Genomic DNA, 22,034 nt, shown 5'->3' on the forward strand with positions numbered 1-22,034 from the left:
CGCTGACCCCTGTATTATATTTATTAACCCCTAATCTGCCCCCACAACGTCGCCGCCACCTGCCTACAATAATTAACCCCTAATCTGCCGACCGCAAAGCGCCACCACCTACGTTATCCTTATGTACCCCTAATCTGCTGCCCCTAACATCGCCGACCCCTGTATTATATTTATTAACCCCTAATCTGCCCCCCTCAACGTCGCTTCCACCTGCCTACATTTATTAACCCCTAATCTGCCGAGCGGACCTGAGCGCTACTATAATAAAGTTATTAACCCCTAATCCGCCTCACTAACCCTATAATAAATAGTATTAACCCCTAATCTGCCCTCCCTAACATCGCTGACACCTAACTTCAATTATTAACCCCTAATCTGCCGACAGGAGCTCACCGCTATTCTAATAAATGGATTATCCCCTAAAGCTAAGTCTAACCCTAACACTAACACCCCCCTAACTTAAATATAATTTTATTCTTACGAAATAAATTAACTCTTATTAAATAAATTATTCCTATTTAAAGCTAAATACTTACCTGTAAAATAAATCCTAATATAGCTACAATATAAATTATAATTACATTGTAGCTATTTTAGGATTAATATTTATTTTACAGGCAACTTTGTAATTATTTTAACCAGGTACAATAGCTATTAAATAGTTAAGAACTATTTAATAGTTACCTAGTTAAAATAATTACAAAATTACCTGTAAAATAAATCCTAACCTAAGTTACAATTAAACCTAACACTATACTATCATTAAATTAATTAAATAAAATACCTACAATTACCTACAATTAAACCTAACACTACACTATCAATAAATTAATTAAATACAATACCTACAAATAACTACAATTAAATAAACTAACTAAAGTACAAAAAATAAAAAAGAACTAAGTTACAAAAAATAAAAAAATATCTACAAACATAAGAAAAATATTACAACAATTTTAAACTAATTACACCTACTCTAAGCCCCCTAATAAAACAACAAAGCCCCCCAAAATAAAAAATGCCCTACCCAATTCTAAATTACTAAAGTTAAAAGCTCTTTTACCTTACCAGCCCTGAACAGGGCCCTTTGCGGGGCATGCCCCAAGAAGTTCAGCTCTTTTGCCTGTAAAAAAAAAAAAAAATACCCCCCCCCCCAACATTACAACCCACCACCCACATACCCCTAATCTAACCCAAACCCCCCTTAAATAAACCTAACACTAAGCCCCTGAAGATCTTCCTACCTTGTCTTCACCTCACCAGGTATCACCGATCCGTCCTGGCTCCAAAATCTTCATCCAACCCAAGCGGGGGTTGGCGATCCATCATCCGGTGGCTGAAGAGGTCCAGAAGAGGCTCCAAAGTCTTCATCCTATCCGGGAAGAAGAGGCGATCCGGACCGGCAACCATCTTGATCCAAGCGGCATCTTCTATCTTCATCCGATGATGACCGGCTCCATCCTGAAGACCTCCACCGCGGACCCATCTTCTTCTGGCGACGTCCAACTGCAGAATGATGGTTCCTTTAAGGGACGTCATCCAAGATGGCGTCCCTCGAATTCCGATTGGCTGATAGGATTCTATCAGCCAATCGGAATTAAGGTAGGAATATTCTGATTGGCTGATGGAATCAGCCAATCAGAATCAAGTTCAATCCGATTGGCTGATCCAATCAGCCAATCAGATTGAGCTCGCATTCTATTGGCTGATCGGAACAGCCAATAGAATGCAAGCTCAATCTGATTGGCTGATTGGATCAGCCAATAGGATTGAACTTGATTCTGATTGGCTGATTCCATCAGCCAATCAGAATATTCCTACCTTAATTCCGATTGGCTGATAGAATCCTATCAGCCAATCGGAATTCGAGGGACGCCATCTTGAATGACGTCCCTTAAAGGAACTGTCATTCTGCAGTTGGACGTCGTCGGAAGAAGATGGGTCTGCGGTGGAGGTCTTTAGGATGGAGCCGGTCGTCATCGGATGAAGATAGAAGATGCCGCTTGGATCAAGATGGTTGCCGGTCCGGATCGCCTCTTCTTCCCGGATAGGATGAAGACTTTGGAGCCTCTTCTGGACCTCTTCAGCCACCGGATGATGGATCGCCAACACCCGCTTGGGTTGGATGAAGATTTTGGAGCCAGGACGGATCAGTGATACCTGGTGAGGTGAAGACAAGGTAGGAAGATCTTCAGGGGCTTAGTGTTAGGTTTATTTAAGGGGGGTTTGGGTTAGATTAGGGGTATGTGGGTGGTGGGTTGTAATGTTGGGGGGGGTATTGTATGTTTTTTTTTACAGGCAAAAGAGCTGAACTTCTTGGGGCATGCCCCGCAAAGGGTCCTGTTCAGGGCTGGTAAGGTAAAAGAGCTTTTAACTTTAGTAATTTAGAATAGGGTAGGGCATTTTTTATTTTGGGGAGCTTTGTTGTTTTATTAGGGGGGCTTAGAGTAGGTGTAATTAGTTTAAAATTGTTGTAATATTTTTCTTATGTTTGTAGATATTTTTTTATTTTTTGTAACTTAGTTCTTTTTTATTTTTTGTACTTTAGTTAGTTTATTTAATTGTAGTTATTTGTAGGTATTGTATTTAATTAATTTATTGATAGTGTAGTGTTAGGTTTAATTGTAGGTAATTGTAGGTATTTTATTTAGTTAATTTAATGATAGTATAGTGTTAGGTTTAATTGTAACTTAGGTTAGGATTTATTTTACAGGTAATTTTGTAATTATTTTAACTAGGTAACTATTAAATAGTTCTTAACTATTTAATAGCTATTGTACCTGGTTAAAATAATTACAAAGATGCCTGTAAAATAAATATTAATCCTAAAATAGCTACAATGTAATTATAATTTATATTGTAGCTATATTAGGATTTATTTTACAGGTAAGTATTTAGATTTAAATAGGAATAATTTATTTAATAAGAGTTAATTTATTTCGTAAGAATAAAATTATATTTAAGTTAGGGGGGTGTTAGTGTTAGGGTTAGACTTAGCTTTAGGGGATAATCCATTTATTAGAATAGCGGTGAGCTCCGGTTGGCAGATTAGGGGTTAATAATTGAAGTTAGGTGTCGGCGATGTTAGGGAGGGCAGATTAGGGGTTAATACTATTTATGATAGGGTTAGTGAGGCGGATTAGGGGTTAATAACTTTATTATAGTAGCGCTCAGGTCCGCTCGGCAGATTAGGGGTTAATAAGTGTAGGCAGGTGGAGGCGACGTTAAGGGGGGCAGATTAGGGGTTAATAAATATAATACAGGGGTCGGCGGTGTTAGGGGCAGCAGATTAGGGGTACATAAGGATAACGTAGGTGGCGGCGCTTTGCGGTAGGCAGATTAGGGGTTAATTATTGTAGGCAGGTGGCGGCGACGTTGTGGGGGGCAGGTTAGGGGTTAATAAATATAATAAAGGGGTCGGCGGTGTTAGGGGCAGCAGATTAGGGGTACATAAGGATAATGTAAGTAGCGGCGGTTTACGGAGCGGAAGATTAGGGGTTAAAAATAAAATGCAGGTGTCAGCGATAGCGGGGGCAGCAGATTAGGGGTTAATAAGTGTAAGGTTAGGGTTGTTTAGACTCGGGGTACATGTTAGAGTGTTAGGTGCAGACGTAGGAAGTGTTTCCCCATAGCAAACAATGGGGCTGTGTTAGGAGCTGAACGCGGCTTTTTTGCAGGTGTTAGGTTTTTTTTCAGCTCAAACAGCCCCATTGTTTCCTATGGGGGGAATCGTGCACGAGCACGTTTTTGAGGCTGGCCGCTTGCGTAAGCAACTCTGGTATTGAGAGTTGAAGCTGCGTTAAAAATGCTCTACGCTCCTTTTTTGGAGCCTAACGCTGATATTATATGGACTCTCAATACCAGAGTTATTTTTATGGTGCGGCCAGAAAAAAGCCGGCGTTAGATTTTCGGGTCGTTACCGACAAAACTCCAAATCTAGCCATTAGAAAGTTGCTTAAAATTGCATGTTCTGTCTGAATCATGAAAGAAAAAAAATTGGGTTTCATTTCCTTTTAAGTACTGGCTTTAGAAAAGTTGTGTAAATATATCCTTTAAATATTTCCCTACTGCAGTGGTTCTGAGTCAATCGCTTACTAAATTAGGAAAGTATCCATAAATTCCTGTCTGATTAGTCTTTCACTGTTGGAATTACCTTTACTTTTCTATATAATATTGTTAAGACTTTTCTTCTGCAATAAGTTACAATTTTAACGTTTTGTGGCTAAAAGTTTAGAAAAGTGATGGAAATATATTGCATATTCAGCTTTTTACTGTGTCTTTTTAATGTTTTCTAAACTTCAGATCAATAATTTAATCTCTATAATTGTATGGTAATTATTAATAAATTTGTATATTACAATATTTTTAATGTATGAGATAAAATCATACCAAAGAGAACACCTTTAGAAAATGTAGATAGCTCTAATATTGGACTTACTGTAATTGTATCCTTGACCCATTGTGTGGTACTGCTTCCAGGCTCACCCTACAGTCAAGCAGACACCATTATTCCAGCTATATACACAATGCGCTGTATTGTATCTGCAAGTTTCTATTGTGCCAGCTATATGCCCAACATGTAAATACCATTATGCCAACAACAAGCCCAGGTGAGACATCAGATCAGACATGTAACCCCTGCAGACTCCATTATGCCAGCTGCATGCCCATGAGAGACCCCAGATCACATGAGATCTCAGATTATATCCATGACACTTGTAGTGTTGTCTGTTTCTGGTGTTGCTGCTGAACTGTATGTAAGGACTTGAAGGGAGTAAGAGTAATGGTGGTTTGAAAGGCAGTGTTAAATGGGGGGGGGGGGGGGGGCATCAGAAGTAACATCAGGATATTAGATAGGATGCAAGGGGCAAAGGATTGCAGGTTTGTCTCTACTTTATCTAAAATGTTCCACCCTAAACCTATAAACAGATAAATGGGACTGCTGCATTTTGAATGTGTATTTGGTCTGTTTTTCCATGTTCCTTCAGACCGAACTCAGAAATAGCTCATTTTGTTTTGCATTCTATTACACCACAACTGGGGATTCATAATTACAATAAAGTCAGCATATTTACTACCACAGGGTAATTTGTCTTCAGATTTATATCCAGTGGACAGGCCTTGTTGCATGCCCACATTTATTTTTAAAGCCACCTGCATGTATTTTTAATAAGAGTAGTGTTTGGTGGGTTTGCTTAAAAGCCACTTTGTGCATTTACTCTCCTACAGCTTTGTATTAGTGAAAGCTCAAATGCACTGCATTGCAAAACACATCTAATTATCTGTTCTTTGTAACAGCTTGGAAGAAGCATCCCACGTTAAAAGATACCCTGTATTAGACAGCTGATGAAATGCTCTGTAATTATGCACAGCAGAAACTAACTTCCCATTTTACAGATTTCTCCCTAAAAACAATTGCTTTGGAAGTAGGACGTTTACTAAACTATTATTTTTGGTTATCAAAAAGCTTTGCTCTCTGTACCCATGGAAACAGTTGCAACATAAACACAGTATGTTCTGCTTTACAGAATTTTTTTGATAACCATTTCCTATTTGCTTAATGTGTTTTGAAAAGGCACTGGTGTAATAGAATGCAGTATCAGGAGGCTTCTGTGTAACCTCTTAACTTCTCTAGGAAAAGATTAATTAATGACAAAAGGTCAAAACACTAGTCAAAAGAAAAAGATAAGACATCAAAGAATATCCATAAGCATATGCCCTCTGTGACTGCTTTGTTTGGAATGCACAGAGGAAGGGGTGCAGCAGGTGCAGTGGCACCAGGGACCAAGTGCTGTAGGGGCCTATAACAGCCAGTCTATACATAGATGTGTGCCTATGTGGTCATTATCTGTGTATAGATAATCATTATCATCATATTGCAGAGCATACTCATCGGTATATAAATACTCACATCATTATAGTGCAGCATGCTCATTGTGTGTGTGTGTGTGTATATATATATATTTATTTAATTGTAAGAGTTGTGCAGTTCATCACAAGTGCTAATTTGTGAGGAATATGTGGATATTTGATTTGTTTTTATGAAACAAATATCCAAATAAATGCACAAACTAATTTAAAGAATAATGAAAATATACTAACAAACGGCTAGATTACGAGTCTTGCGTTATTAGGGGTGCGGTACTAACTTGCACGTTATTGTCACCGCTCACTTACCTACAGCGCTGGTATTACAGATTTTCATAAACCCGGCGTTAAAAGGCAAGAAATGAGCGTAGAGCAAAATTGTGCTCCATACCGCACTCCAATACCAGCGCTACTTAAGTCAGCGGTGAGCTGGTTTTACGTGCTCGTGCATGATTTCCCCATAGACATCAATGGGGAGAGCCAGCTGAAAAAAAGCCTAACACCTGCAAAAAAGCAGCGTAACGCTCCGTAACGCAGCCCCATTGATTCCTATGGGGAAACTAAATTTATGTTTACACCTAACACCCTAACATAAACCCTGAGTCTAAACACCCCTAATCTTATACTTATTAACCCCTAATCTGCCGCCCTGACATCGCCAACACCTAAATTATACTTATTAACCCTTAATCTGCCGCTCCCGACATCACTGCCACCTACATTATACTTATTAACCCCTAATCTGCTGCCCCAACATCTCTGACACCTACAGTATATTAACCCCTAATCTCCAGCCCCCAATGTCGCCGCAACCTACCTACACTTATTAACCCCTAATCTGCCGCCCCCAACGTCGCTGCCACTATAATAAACATATTAACCCCTAAACCGCCATACTCCCGCATCGCAAACACTAGTTAAATATTATTAACCCTTAATCTGCCGCCCCTAACATTGTCACCACCTACCTAAATTTATTAACCCCTAATCTGCCGCCCCAACGTCGCCGCCACTATACTAAATTTATTAACCCCTAAACCTAAGTCTAACCCTAACCCCCCTAACTTAAATATAATTAAAATAAATCTAAATAAAAATTCCTATCATTACCTAAATTATTCCTTTTTAAAACTAAATACTTACCTGTAAAATAAACCCTAAGCGATCTACAATATAACTAATAGTATCTATCTTAAGGTTTATTTTTATTTTACAGGCAAGCTTGTATTTATTTTAACTAGGTAGAATAGTTACTAAATAGTTAAATACACTAGTTAAATATTATTAACCCTTAATCTGCCGCCCCTAACATTGTCGCCACCTACCTACATTTATTAACCCCTAATCTGCTGCCTCAACGTCGCCGCCACTATACTAAATTTATTAACCCCTAAACCTAAGTCTAACCCTAACCCCCCTAACTTAAATATAATTAAAATAAATCTAAATAAAAATTCCTATCATTACCTAAATTATTCCTATTTAAAACTAAATACTTACCTGTAAAATAAACCCTAAGCGATCTACAATATAACTAATAGTATCTATCTTAAGGTGTATTTTTATTTTACAGGCAAGCTTGTATTTATTTTAACTAGGTAGAATAGTTACTAAATAGTTATTAGCTATTTACTAACTACCTAGCTAAAATAAATACAAATTTACCTGTAAAATAAAACCTAACCTGAGTTACACTGACTCCTAACATTATACAACAATTAAATAAAATTACCTAAATTACAAAAACAAACAAACACTAAATTACAAAAAATAAAAAACAAATTATCAGATATTTAAACTAATTACACCTAATCTAATAGCCCTATCAAAATAAAAAAGCCCCCCAAAATAAAAAAAACCCTAGCCTAAACTAAACTACCAATAGCCCTTAAAATGGCCTTTTGCGGGGCAATGCCCCAAAGAAATCAGCTCTTTTACCTGTAAAAAAAAATACAAACACCCCCCCAACAGTAAAACCCACCACCCACACAACAAACCCCCCAAATAAAATCCTAACTAAAAAAAACCTAAGCTCCCCATTGCCCTGAAAAGGGCATTTGGATGGGCATTGCCCTTAAAAGGGCATTTAGCTCTATTGCTGCCCAAACCCTAACCTAAAAATAAAACCCACCCAATAAACCCTTAAAAAAACCTAACACTAAAGACTGAAGATCCACTTACAGTTTTGAAGAGCTGGCATCATCCTCAACGAAGCCGGGAGAAGTCCTCAATGAAGCGGCAAGAAGTCCTCAACGAAGCCGGGAGAAGTTTTCATCCAAGCCGGCAGAAGTCTTCATCCAGATGACATCTTCTATGTTCATCCCTCCGGTGCGGAGCGGGTCCATCTTCAAGAAATCCGGCGCGGAGCATCCTCTTCAAACGAAGTCTTCTTCCCGAATGAATTCTCCTTTAAATTATGTCATCCAAGATGGCGTCCCTTGAATTCGGATTGACTGATAGAATTCTATCAGCCAATCGGAATTAATGGGGAAAAAATCCTATTGGCTGATGCAATCAGCCAATAGGATTTAGCTCGCATTCTGTTGGCTGTTCCAATCAGCCAATAGAATGCAAGCTCAATCCTATTGGCTGATTGGATCAGCCAATAGGATTGAAGCTCAATCCTATTGGCTGATTGCATCAGCCAATCGGAATTAAAGGTGAAAAAATCCTATTGGCTGATGCAATCAGCCAATAAGATTGAGCTTGCATTCTGTTGGCTGTTCCAATCAGCCAATAGAATGCAAGCTCAATCCTATTGGCTGATTGGATCAGCCAATAGGATTGAAGCTCAATCCTTGATTGCATCAGCCAATAGGATTTTTTCACCTTTAATTCTGATTGGCTGAAAGATTTCTCACAAATTGTTGCTCCCCTCACTGAGTTAACTAAACGGAACAGAGACTGCAAAAACTGGCCTCCCGAAGCCGGGGATGCCTTCTCTCACCTGAAAAATGCCTTTTGTTCTGCTCCTGTATTCCGCCATCCTGATCCTGACCTGCAGTTAACTTTAGAGGTTGACGCCTCCGAGATTGGAGCTGGAGCAGTCCTAACCCAAAGGGTTCCTTTATCCTCCAAGTAGCACCCTGTAGCCTTTTTCTCCAAGCGCTTTACTCCTGCAGAGAAGAACTATGACGTGGGTAATCGTGAACTCTTAGCCATTAAGATGGCTCTGACTGAATGGCATCATTGGCTAGAGGGTACCGTCAATCCCATTCAGACTCTCACTGACCACAAGAACCTGACGTACCTTGAGACTGCTCATAGACTCAATCCTAGACAGGCCAGGTGGACCTTGTTCTTTTCCCGTTTTAACTTTGTGGTCTATTATCTTCCTGGGACCAAGAATAAAAAGGTGACGCCCTTTCCCGTCAGTTTCCTCAGTCAAGGGATTCCTCTGATGCTCTTATTGAACACATCATACCCCCTCCTGTGTGGTTGCTCAATTTAACACCTCTCTTCTCCAAAGACTGCAACGTGCCCAGTCTAGAAAGTCTCCTGAAGCCCCTGCGGCTCCCGATATCTTCTTTGTACCTCTGAACCTATGCACCCCTGTGCTATCCTGGGCTCATAATAGTAAACTTTCAGGACATCCTGGTTTAACAAGAACTTTTAAGCTTCTTTCCAAGCATGTATGGTGGCCTACCATGAAGACTGATCCTCAGGATTATGTGAAAGCCTGCACGACTTGTGCTGCCAATAAGACTCCCCGATCCTTGTCTCCTGGCTTTCTACAACCGTTGTCCATTCCCAAACAACCTTGGACACACATAACATTGGATTTCATTGTGGACCTCCCTCCTTTTGACCATCATACATTTATCTGGGTTGTGTTAGATCAATTTTCCAGACTGGCTCATTTTGTACCCTTAAAGAAACTGCCATCTGCCCAAGAGTTATTGTCTCTTTTTCTGTTATATGTAGTACGACTTCATGGCATTCCCGTGAATATTGTTGCCGACAGAGGTCCACAATTCATCTCTGCCTTTTGGAGATCCTTTTGCAAGTTTATTGGAACCACCGTTTCCTTGTCGTCCAGCTACCATCCTCAGACTAATGGGCTGACTAAGAGAGTGAATCAAGATCTCGAAGCCTATATCAGAACTTTTGTTCATTCTCTCCATACCAACTGGTCTGAGTTGTTGCCGCTAGCTGAGCTGGCAAAGAACACACATTGGCACTTTTCTTTACGATGTTCTCCATTTCAAGCTGCAGCAGGTTACCAATGTTGTGCATTTCCTCTTTCTGCTCAGTCCACAGGGGTTCCTGCTGCAGACCGACACAATACTAACCTCACTACTCATTGGCAACGTATTAGCTCTCTGTTACGTTCAGCTGTCTCCAGATACAAGAGGTTTGCTGATCATCATAGAGCTTCTGTTTGTGCCTTTTTGGTAGGTGACCTTGTTTGAGTCTCTACTCGACATATTCCTCTATGTCAACCCAGTCACAAATTAGGGCTTAGGTTTATCGGCCCCTACAAGGTCCTTAAAATACTGTCTCCTGTTGCCTACAAATTGGCCTTGCCCAGAACCCTGCACATACACCCTGTCTTCCACATCTCGTTACTCAAGCCTTACATCAAGAACAGATATACTCAGATATACTCAGCTCCTACCACCTCCTGCCCTGATTCATGGTGACCCTGAGTATGAGGTTGCTAAGATCCTGGACTCCAGATACAGGTGCAGGCAATTACAGTACCTCGTACACAGGAAGGGCTACTCCGTGGCAGATCGTTCCTGCCCGTGATGTGCATGCTCAATCTTTGGTCTCCGTATTTCATGCTGCACATCCCCCAAGCCTATGTAGGGTCCCGGAGATATCCTTTGAGAAGGGGGCTCTGTCACTCCTCCTGTTGCTAGGGATATGGCTGTGTAACTGCAGCACGGTGATGACATCATCACCACCCTGTCTTCCCTATGTAAAGGCCTCAGTCTCTCTCACCTGTGCCCAAGTATAGGTGTTACTTCTTGTGCTCCTGGGTGCTGTATATCTGTATGCTGAATTGCGGTATTGATTCACTGTTGCTGGACTCTGCCTGTTTGACTACTCTGCTTGCCTTAACCCCTGAATTGCTTGACTGTGTAACTGTTGATGAACTCTGCAGGTTTGACTACGATGCTTGCCTTAAACTCTGCATTGCTGGATTATTTAACTGTTGATGAACTCTGCCTGTTTGACAACGCTGCTTTCCTTAACCCCATAATAGCTGGATTGCTTTACCGTTGATTAACTCTGCCTGTTTGACTACTCTGCTTACCTTAACTCTAAAATATTCTGTTGCCGAACTCTGCCTGCCTGACCATTATATTGATTTACCCTTGAACTGCCTTACCGCTGGATTCCCTACCTATTGCCATCAGAGACTATCCTGTCTGTTTCCAGTCCTTCAAGTGGTTAACCCTTGAACTGCCTAACCGCTGATTCCTACCTGCTGCCACCAAAGACTATCCTGTATACTGTAGTGTGAGTACTGCTTACCTCATTTTGTGAACTTTCTCTGCTATGGGATATTCCCTATCATTCCAGCTTTACGCCAGGGAAAGAAGACTACTGGCCAAGTTTGGTCTGATAGTGGAATATCCCATGAGCATTACAGTAATAGCTTTTATGTTGTGTTTATCCATAATTCTAAATTGTGGATGTTGCTATGATTGCTAAAAGCATACTGTAAATTATATGTACATAGAAAATAAAATCACCTGTGTGTATGACAACAATGAGCAAAGCCTGGACATTGTTTCCCCGAGGGTGACTCAGTTACCAAAAATCAGTTGCCTAGGGTTTGCAAGAGATTTCGTTCTATAAATACAAAAAACATTTTTGAGAACATAAACAAGGAATGCAACAGTAAATGCAAAAATAAATGCAATAAATGCCACACAGGGGAATGAATCTACTGGCAGGTTAAGTAGTATTTCTTCTGAAAATTTCAAGAGGGCTGAGCTTGGGATAGACTCAGGAAGTCCAATAATTTGCAAATTATTGCATTGAGATCTATTCTCAAGATTGTCTATTTTTGCTAGAAAAAGTTTATTTTGTTTTTGGTGGTCTCACGTTGTCTATATTCAACATCCGACAGTCTCTGTTCTACTTGGGAATATCCTGCAGCAAAACTTTGAATTCTGCGGAGAGCGAGTCCACTCCTGTTAGTAGCTGTTCAATTTTAGGTAAAAATAATGCCGAGCATTGTGAAACTAATGGATGAGTATCTTGAGGAGTCAGTCCCTCTTGTTCTTTAAAAACACTCTTGTTACTCATGTACTTCAGCCTGGTGCTTTATTTGTTTATCTAATTGTTTGAGCTTGGCAGACATTTTGCCAGTTTTATTACTGTAACTATTGTAATACTTTTGCATACAGCAAGCAATACAGTGTGTATGGCAGAAAAGGTAAGAACTGCCTCACTGAAGGACAGTAGCAGCATAGCAAAAAGTGACTTGCGCTTTCTACTCACAGAGTATTGTTTTACATTCTTTTGTAAGACCACCACAGTTTTAAGATGCACATAGATAATATCAGCAATATCCACAATATGACTGCAATAGGACAAATCTCACACAGGGCATATAGGGTAAATGAACACAGCTCAATAGTTATATTTTAACATTGAGAGGCACTATTATAGAAACAGTAGTGGACCCTGTTGGCTGATTTCAACTGTTGCGGAGTGGTGATACAGTACACAGGCAATAATTATGTCAATGATAGGTGTGGGGCGGGTCCAAGGAATACAGAACAGGATTAAGTTCAATTCCTCCCAGAGGAAGTGTTCTTCTTTCCAACATTCCAAAGAATCTTGTAAAGGCCCAAGCCTTTTTTCAATGTATTAGAGATCTAGAACTCATGGGAGTGATCTGTCCTGTTCCTTTGGTGAAACAAGGTCAGGAGTTTTATTACAACCTTTTTATATTTCCCAAAAAAGAGAGAACTGTCAGGCCTTTTCTGGACTTAAACACTTTAAACAAGTTTCTTAGAGTTCCATCCTTCAAAATGAAAAAAAAAGGACGATTCTTCCCCTTGTTCAACGGTGCCAATTCATGTCTACAATAATATTAAAGGATGCCTACCTTCATATTCCAATTCACAAAGACCATTTTCAATTCCTCAGATTTGCTGGACAAAAATGTTCTGTTTGTTTCTCTTCTATTGGTCTAACTACTGCTTCCAGAATTTTTGCAAAAGTTCTGGGAACTCTGTTATCTTTAATCAGAGCTCAGGATATATAGGGGGCGTCTTACCTGGATGATATCTTGGATCAGACACCATCTTTAACTTTAGAAATTTCTCATACCAACAATCTTTTGTAGTTTCTGCAACAGCATAGTTGGAGAATCAACGTACAAGTGCCTTGGTAAATAGTTTTTTTTGCTTTAGGTTGAAAAAAAAACGTATTTTGCGCTAGCGGTAACCCGATAAAAAATCAATAGAGACAAAAAAAAGTGGAAAAAAAACACCCTACCATAAGCCCCTAGCCCAGGGGTCAGCAACCTTCGGCTCCCAGATGTTTTGTAACTACATTTCCCATGATACTCAGATAGCCTAAAGAGTGTCTCAGCATCATGGGAAATGTAGTTCCAAAACATCTGGGAGCCGAAGGTTGCTGACCCCTGCCCTAGCCTAATAACTCCTAATCTGCCATCCCCCCACATTGTAAACACTAAATAAAACTATTAACCCCTAAACCACCATCCCCCCACATTGCAAAATACCTAAATAAATTAACCCCTAAACCACAATCCCCCCACATTGCAAAATACCTAAATAAATCATTAACCCCTAAACCGCCATCCCCTCACATCACAAACACTAAATAAAACTATTAACCCCTAAACCGCCAGCCCCCCACAACGCAAAGTCATAAACTAACATCTAATCCTCCTAACCTAACACCCCCAACCTAACCGAAATTAAAACACACAAACATTACCAAATAAATTCTAACTACCATAAAAAAACTTAAATACAACCTAATTTTACCTTTAAAACTAAAATAACATTACTAAAAATAAAAACTCACACTACCCAAAATAAAAAACCCTAACATTACCAAAAATTTAAAAAAAAACTAACATTACCAAAAATAAAAAACCCTAATATTACAAAAAAAACTAACATTACAGAAAATCATAAAGTCTACATTTACAGAAAATTTAAGAAGTAATTATCCATTGGCTGATTTGAATCTTCAAATTCAAATCAGCCAATAGAATGAAAGGAAAAAACTTTAATTATATTGGCTGATTTGAATTTGAATATTCAAATCAGCCAGTAGAAATACAAGGGTACCCCTAACTAAAAGGGGTACCTCGCATTCACTATTCAGTGTGCGGCTAGAGACCGCATAAACAGGACCTCCGTGTTATAGGTCTGAGGAGGAGGACCAACGTCGCTGCTGCCATTGCTGCTGATGTCGCTGCAGCCACCGGGATCAAATTAAAAGATGGACCAGGGATGAAGATGGAGCACCGTGATGAAGATGAATGAAGATGAAGTGCCACCCATCATCAACCGTAAGTACCAACTTTGGGGTTAAGGTTAGGTTATTTTCAGGGGTCAAGTCCTACAAAGCAAAGTGTGGGAACTCACCAAGATTTTCATCCCCTCACAATTAATATTGTTTTATATAAATGTATATATATTCACAAGCACTTTAATTATATGTATATAATCTATACGCTTTGGTTAATGAAAGCAAATTAAATCCAATGAAGGGTTAAATGGTTGCCTTTGGACTTGAGACTCCTCTTTCACTGAGTCTCACCCACTTAAGGTGCAATAGTCCTATTTCTGCTGAGGGGAGCTAAATAACCCCAATCAAGCCACACCGAAATGTAAGCACCATGTGTTCCACAGTGTGGGGTGATCACACAGCAGGACTGCTGACAGGCTTGCATTTAGTGTATGGTAGGAAGTGTTACTGCCCATTACTAGATGATCTCACAATCCCTCTAACCAAACTGTGTTTCATCTCCTCCCACCAGCAGCAGCAGTGTCTACTGAAGCATTTCTGTTCTCTGTCCAGAGGGAACTTAATTCCTCCCACCAGCAGCAGCAGTGTTAACTGAAGCATTTCTGTTCTCTGTCCAGAGGGAACTTAATTCCTCCCACCAGCAGCAGCAGTGTTAAAGGGACATGACAGCCAATTTTTTTCTTTCATGATTTAGAAAGAGCATGTCATTTTAAACAACTTTCTAATTTACTTCTATTATCTAATTTGCTTCATTCTCTTGATATCACTTGCTGAAAAGCATATCTAGATATGCTCAGTAGCTGCTGATTGGTTGCTGCACCTAGAGGCCTTGTGTGATTGGCTCACAGATGTGCATTGCTATTTCTTCAACAAAGGATATCTAAATAATTGAGCAAATTAGATAATAGAAGTAAATTGGAAAGTTGTTTAAAATTGCATGCCCTATCTGAATCATGAAAGTTTAATTTTGACTAGACTGTTCCTTTAACTGAAGCATTTCTGTTCTCTGTCCAGAGGGAACTTAGTTCCTCCTGCAAAAATAGTGCAGGAACTCCGTTCCCATGCGTTCCCACCCGACTTTACCCCTAATTATTTTTTATTTTTCTGGGGTGTTTTTTTTTAGGGATTAGTTTTTTTTTTGGGGGGGGGGGGCAGCAAAAGAGCTAAATGCCCTTTTAAGTGTGATGCCCATCCAAATGCCCTTTTCGGGGAAATGGGTAATTTCGGATTTTTTTGTTAAGTTTTTTTTTAATTTGGGGGGTGGGGAGGGTTCTAATGTTAGAGGGGTTAGTGGGGGTTTTCAGCAAAAGAGCTGTTTGCTTTAAGGCAATGCCTTACAAAAGGCCCTCAAGTGCTATTATTAGTTTATTTTTAGAATAGCGTTGTTGTTTTTTTTAAGGGGTATTAGAATAAGCTTAAATCTTTTATTTTTTGGATAATTACTTTTTTTTTCTGTAAATGTAGACTTTATTATTTTCTGTAATGTTAAGTTGTTGTTTTTTTTTTTTTGGTAATGTTAGGGTTTTTTATTTTGGGTAATGTGCATTTTTATTTTTAGTAATTTATGTTTTTTTTTTGTTTTTTTTAAGGGTAAGATTAGATTTTTATTTAATTTTACAGGTAAGTTGTTTTTTTTTAAGGTAGTTAGGATTTTTTTTTTAGTAAATTTAGGGGTATTTTAATTTGGGTTAAGTTAGGGGGTGTTAGGTTAAGGGGTTTAGATGTTAGTTTATAATTTACATTGTGGGGGGCTGGCGGTTTAGGGGTTAATAGTTTAAATTAGTGTTTGTGATGTGGGGGATGGCGGTTTAGGGGTTAATAGTATTTAGTGTTTGTGATGAGGGGTGGTGGTGGTTTAGGAGTTAATAGTATTATTTAGTGTTTACGATGTGGGGGGATGGCGATTTGGGGTTAATAGTGTAGTTTATGAATGTAAGTTTTCTTTGTAATGTATTTTTAAAGTGTTGTGTGCATCTTTTTAGTTTTGGAAACCAGTTTACCAAAGCTCTTAGATTGCAAAAAGGATAGCACAATCACAATTTTTGCTGAACTTGTAATATCAGCGGAATGCAAATGGCTCACAAAATCGTGATTGCGCTAGGGCAAAACCATTTGCACCACACTTGTAATCTAGCCCCAAATGGGAAGACATAAAGTAATTCCATGTAAATTTTAGCACAAGAGAGGTGAAATTCCCACACTGGAGTGGGGAAATAGAGGCAGTACAACTGTTCTGCTCCATAGCAATTGTCTGGAATTGTGAGTGTACTTTAAATGATTTGTGTTATATAAATTGAAGTCACAGCAATTAGAGGTGGAGCACATGCTTATTTTACAGATTGTGGCATCTGTTCCTTACTGTTCCAGAAGGTGGAATCTGGAGAATTAAATGGACATTAAACACTAAATAAATGCTAAATAGAATGATGCATTCAAAGAAATGATTAGTCTGAGAATAACATGTAGATTTTTTTTTTAAGTTTCATTAACTGTTTAAATAGTGACAAAATAAGTGTAAAGTGTTAGTGCCTATAAAACAATGGGAGCTGCCATGTTGTAACTTAGGTTACCTTCTCTGCTCTGGCCAATTAGAGACAGTTAGAAATAGTTCACTAGAATGTGTGGAATATAACATTTCTATCAGTAACTGAAATGCTCACAATTTCAGAATGGAACTACAGGAAAAGGTAGTTGAAATGAATAATGAAATGATATTGTTTAGTTTTTTTTTTAATTTGTGCAATTTATCATTTTATATTACCATCTCAAAATGTTTAATGTCCCTTTAAGCAACAGCACCACAAGGGAATATGTGAAAGAAAGTGTTTTTAAAAGAACAGTGAACAAACCATCTTAGGGTGTTCCCAGAAGTAGAGTAATAAATATATGGTAAATTGCTTCTTTAGGTTATTTTTGTTTTTTAAATGGATTATTTTATTAATTGAAACCACAACCCATGTTCGCAAGATCATAACCATTTAATTGACTAAGCCTGCAGGAGAAGCACCCCTGCTTATCTCACTCTATATACCTTAAAGGCCTAGACTCTGGTACTGACATTATTATTATGGGTGGATGTTTCAATGAGCAAAAATTAGCTATATCAATTGCAAGACTAAAACTAAAGAGGCAATACATTCAATACCATGCAACTCATATAAGTCACAGGGGACACATTAAGAAGGGAAAACAAATCACAGTGCAGTGTCCCTTTAAGCACTGTAAATGTATTGCTCTTGTGGTTTGGGTGAAATTAATATTAGATAATACATTAAAAGGTCTGTACCAATCAGAATTTGCTTGTTATCTGTATCACATGGCATTGAGTTCAAATTTGAGCCCATTGCACATCTTGCAATCAAGGCCGTCTTTAACACAGGGCAAAAGGGGCAGCTGCCCAGGGCCAATCTTTTTTTTTTGTTCATGCCAGACTGCTGATGTCATGTAACATGGTGGGGACACACAGTCAGTCCTAATACTGTCACAGTCAAAAATTATCTGCTTATATTTATTTGTAAGAAACTGTGCCAGACCGTGCCGGTGTCATGCGACATGCCAAGCTAGTGCCATGTGCTGTTTTAGATGTGCACTGTGCAGCACTGAATGCTAAGCCCTAACTCGGCATCCAGCCAATCCACTGCATCAGAAAAGGACCTGCTGGGGTTACCACTGTTACCAGGTAACTGCTTTGGTGGTGAGTATTGTTTCTGGGTAGGGCTGACTGTAGGCGCATGCAGCAGAAAGCTGGAGCGGCAGGCACATGAGGATTTGAGCTTCTGTGCAGCTGCACATACTGCTCTCTTCAGTCTTGAGGCTGTGTGACTCTGTATCCATACAGCCTTGGGCAGACAGCATCCAATCTGCTGGTCCCCTTAGCCCTGCTCTTTCTGCTGTGGCCCTAAGATTAACTAACTGAAGTTTGTTAGGGGAACAGTGCTTTCAAAGGTGTCAGTGGGAAGAATAAGTGAGTGCACACACGCCCCTCCCCCATGCAGCATTGTCTAGTGCAGGGTAAGAGGGAACTTGTTCCTAGCAAAGAAGTGACATGTGCTGCTGTCGCTGATGTATAGTGTCATGTTGATACTTCACACATTAAGGTAAGGTTTATTTTTATAGTTTTTTTTTTCTCTGTCTCAGATTTTACATCTTCCCATAGTAGTTCTGCTGTTCCAGTCAGTAAACGTATAATTGTCTGCACCTCCATGCTTCCTCCTCAGTCTTTACCTTGCTTTGCTCCTGTTGGCTGCCCTAAAAAAAATTTAACCAGCTAACCTCACACCAGAATCACATTCAAAAGCATATTAAATTAATCCACAGTGAAGGAATTTATATATTTATTTAATTATTAGTACTGCTTAAGTACAGTTTCACATATTGCAATTTATTTTTATTTTATTTTTTTAAATGATTATCCCAGTAGTGGATGATCCACTGCTGGGCTAATAATTAAAACATTTTTTATAAAATAAATTGATTTAGTTGTATTTTGGTATGATGGGGTGGAGAGCGAAATTGAATGGGGGGGGGGGGGGCAAGAAAATGTTTGCCCAGGGCCCAGTTAATATTAAAGATGGCCCTGCTTGCAATAACATTTTATCTTATTGTTTTAAAATATCTTCCTATACCATAAATTCGGACAATTCAACACAATCAATAATACAACAATTTTGTCTACACAAAGTAAATTCGAGAAATATATCTAACAATTAATTTTCTGCTTGTAATAAAATGTGAAAAACCTGCATTTAAGCATATTGGGCAGCCCTCATCACTATTGAATTAATTATCTGCCATGCTTTATTTTTACCTTGGCTGTGCATCCTTTGCATCTGTTAAGGTTTGTGAAAAACCCACTTGAATATAGTGCAATACCCCTGTTGCTATATATTTTTTTTGTTTTGTTTGTATGTATCTAGATTTTATCAGTGCTATAGCAAAAAGCAGGAGTTTGGCTACTATCTCTGTATGGTCAGAAATTAAGCCTTCAGTTTCACTGTAGAAGAAACAATTGCTTCATATTGCCTTTCAGGTTTATGAACATGCACCCATCGGTTACTAAAATCATATTTCTTTCTTTCTATATTTCTTTTTTTTTTTTTTTATAAAATACATTGTAATATAGTTGCTAGAATAGAAATAAATACAAATGAACCATAACTAGGGCTAGATTACAAGTAGAGTGCTAATTTATCGTGCGTGTGCAAACTGCAAGCTTGTGGTAGCAATTAGCACTTATAAAATTAACCAGAGATCAGATCCCAAATGCCCCCAAACTCAAGTGCTAGTTTTTTGTTTTTTTTTAAATGTAGCATTTAAAAAATAAAACTGCACTTAGCTGTTTTCGGGGCTAAAAGTGCCTTTGCATTGCAGTCTATGGCCTAGATTTGGAGTTTGGCGGTAGCCGTGAAAACCAGCGTTAGAGGCTCCTAACGCTGGTTTTAGGCTACCGCCGGTATTTGGAGTCAGTCAAAAAAGGGTCTAACGCTCACTTTTCAGCCGCGACTTTTCCATACAGCAGATCCCCTTACGTCATTTTCGTATCCTATCTTTTCAATGGGATCTTTCTAACTCCGGTATTTAGAGTCGTGTCTGAAGTGAGCGTTAGAAATCTAACGACAAAACTCCAGCCGCAGAAAAAATTCAGTAGTTAAGAGCTTTCTGGGCTAACGCCGGTTCATAAAGCTCTTAACTACTGTGCTCTAAAGTACACTAACACCCATAAACTACCTATGTACCCCTAAACCGAGGTCCCCCCACATCGCTGCCACTCGATTAAATTTTTTTAACCCCTAATCTGCCGACCGCCACCTACGTTATACTTATGTACCCCTAATCTGCTGCCCCTAACACCGCCGACCCCTGTATTATATTTATTAACCCCTAACCTGCCCCCCACAACGTCGCCGCCAGCTACCTACAATAATTAACCCCTAATTTGCCGACCGCAAAGCGCCGCCACCTACATTATAGCTATGTACCCCTAATCTGCTGCCCCTAACACCGCCGACCCCTATATTATATTTATTAACCCCTAATCTGCCGCCCTCAACGTCGCCTCGACCTGCCTACACTTATTAACCCCTAATCTGCCGAGCGGACCTGAGCGCTACTATAATAAAGTTATTAACCCCTAATCCGCCTCACTAACCCTATAATAAATAGTATTAACCCCTAATCTGCCCTCCCTAACATCGCCGACACCTAACTTCAAACATTAACCCCTAATCTGCCGACCGGAGCTCACCGCTATTCTAATAAATGTATTAACCCCTAAAGCTAAGTCTAACCCTAACACTAACACCCCCCTAAGTTAAATATAATTTAAATCTAACTAAATTAATTAACTCTTATTAAATAAATTATTCCTATTTAAAGCTAAATACTTACCTGTAAAATAAATCCTAATATAGCTACAATATAAATTATAATTATATTATAGCTATTTTAGGATTAATATTTATTTTACAGGTAACTTTGTATTTATTTTAACCAGGTACAATAGCTATTAAATAGTTAAGAACTATTTAATAGCTAAAATAGTTAAAATAATTACAAATTTACATGTCAAATATATCCTAACCTAAGTTACAATTAAACCTAACACTACACTATCAATAAATAAATTAAATACAATTCCTTCAAATAAATACAATTAAATAAACTAACTAAAGTACAAAAAATAAAAAAGAACTAAGTTACAAAAAATAAAAAAATATTTACAAACATTAGAAAAATATTACAACAATTTTAAACTAATTACACCTACTCTAAGCCCCCTAATAAAATAACAAAGCCCCCCAAAATAAAAAAATGCCCTACCCTATTCTAAATTACTAAAGTTCAAAGCTCTTTTACCTTACCAGCCCTGAAAAGGGCCCTTTGCGGGGCATGCCCCAAGAAGTTCAGCTCTTTTGCCTGTAAAAAAAAACATACAATAACCCCCCCCCAACATTACAACCCAACACCCACATACCCCTAATCTAACCCAAACCCCCCTTAAATAAACCTAACACTAAACCCCTGAAGATCTTCCTACCTTATCTTCACCATACCAGGTTCACCGATCGATCCAGAAGAGCTCCTCCGATGTCCTGATCCAAGCCCAAGCGGGGGGCTGAAGAGGTCCATGATCCGGCTGAAGTCATCATCCAAGCGGGAGCTGAAGAGGTCCATGATCCAGCTGAAGTCTTCATCCAAGCGGGAGCTGAAGAGGTCCATGATCCGGATGAAGTCTTCTATCAACGGCATCTTCAATCTTCTTTGTTCGGGAGCCATCATCTTCCATCCGATGCGGAACATCCTCTTCTCCCGACGCCTACTAGCCGAATGACGGTTCCTTTAAATGACGTCATCCAAGATGGCGTCCCTCGAATTCCGATTGGCTGATAGGATTCTATCAGCCAATCGGAATTAAGGTTGGAATATTCTGATTGGCTGATGGAATCAGCCAATCAGAATCAAGTTCAATCCGATTGGCTGATCCGATCAGCCAATCAGATTGAGCTCGCATTCTATTGGCTGATCAGAACAGCCAATAAAATGCGAGCTCAATCTGATTGGCTGATTGAATCAGCCAATCGGATTGAACTTGATTCTGATTGGCTGATTCCATCAGCCAATCAGAATTTTCCTACCTTAATTCCGATTGGCTGATAGAATCCTATCAGCCAATCGGAATTCGAGGGACGCCA

Source organism: Bombina bombina, chromosome 4, assembly GCF_027579735.1.
Source record: "Bombina bombina isolate aBomBom1 chromosome 4, aBomBom1.pri, whole genome shotgun sequence".
Taxonomy (NCBI): Eukaryota; Metazoa; Chordata; class Amphibia; order Anura; family Bombinatoridae; genus Bombina; species Bombina bombina.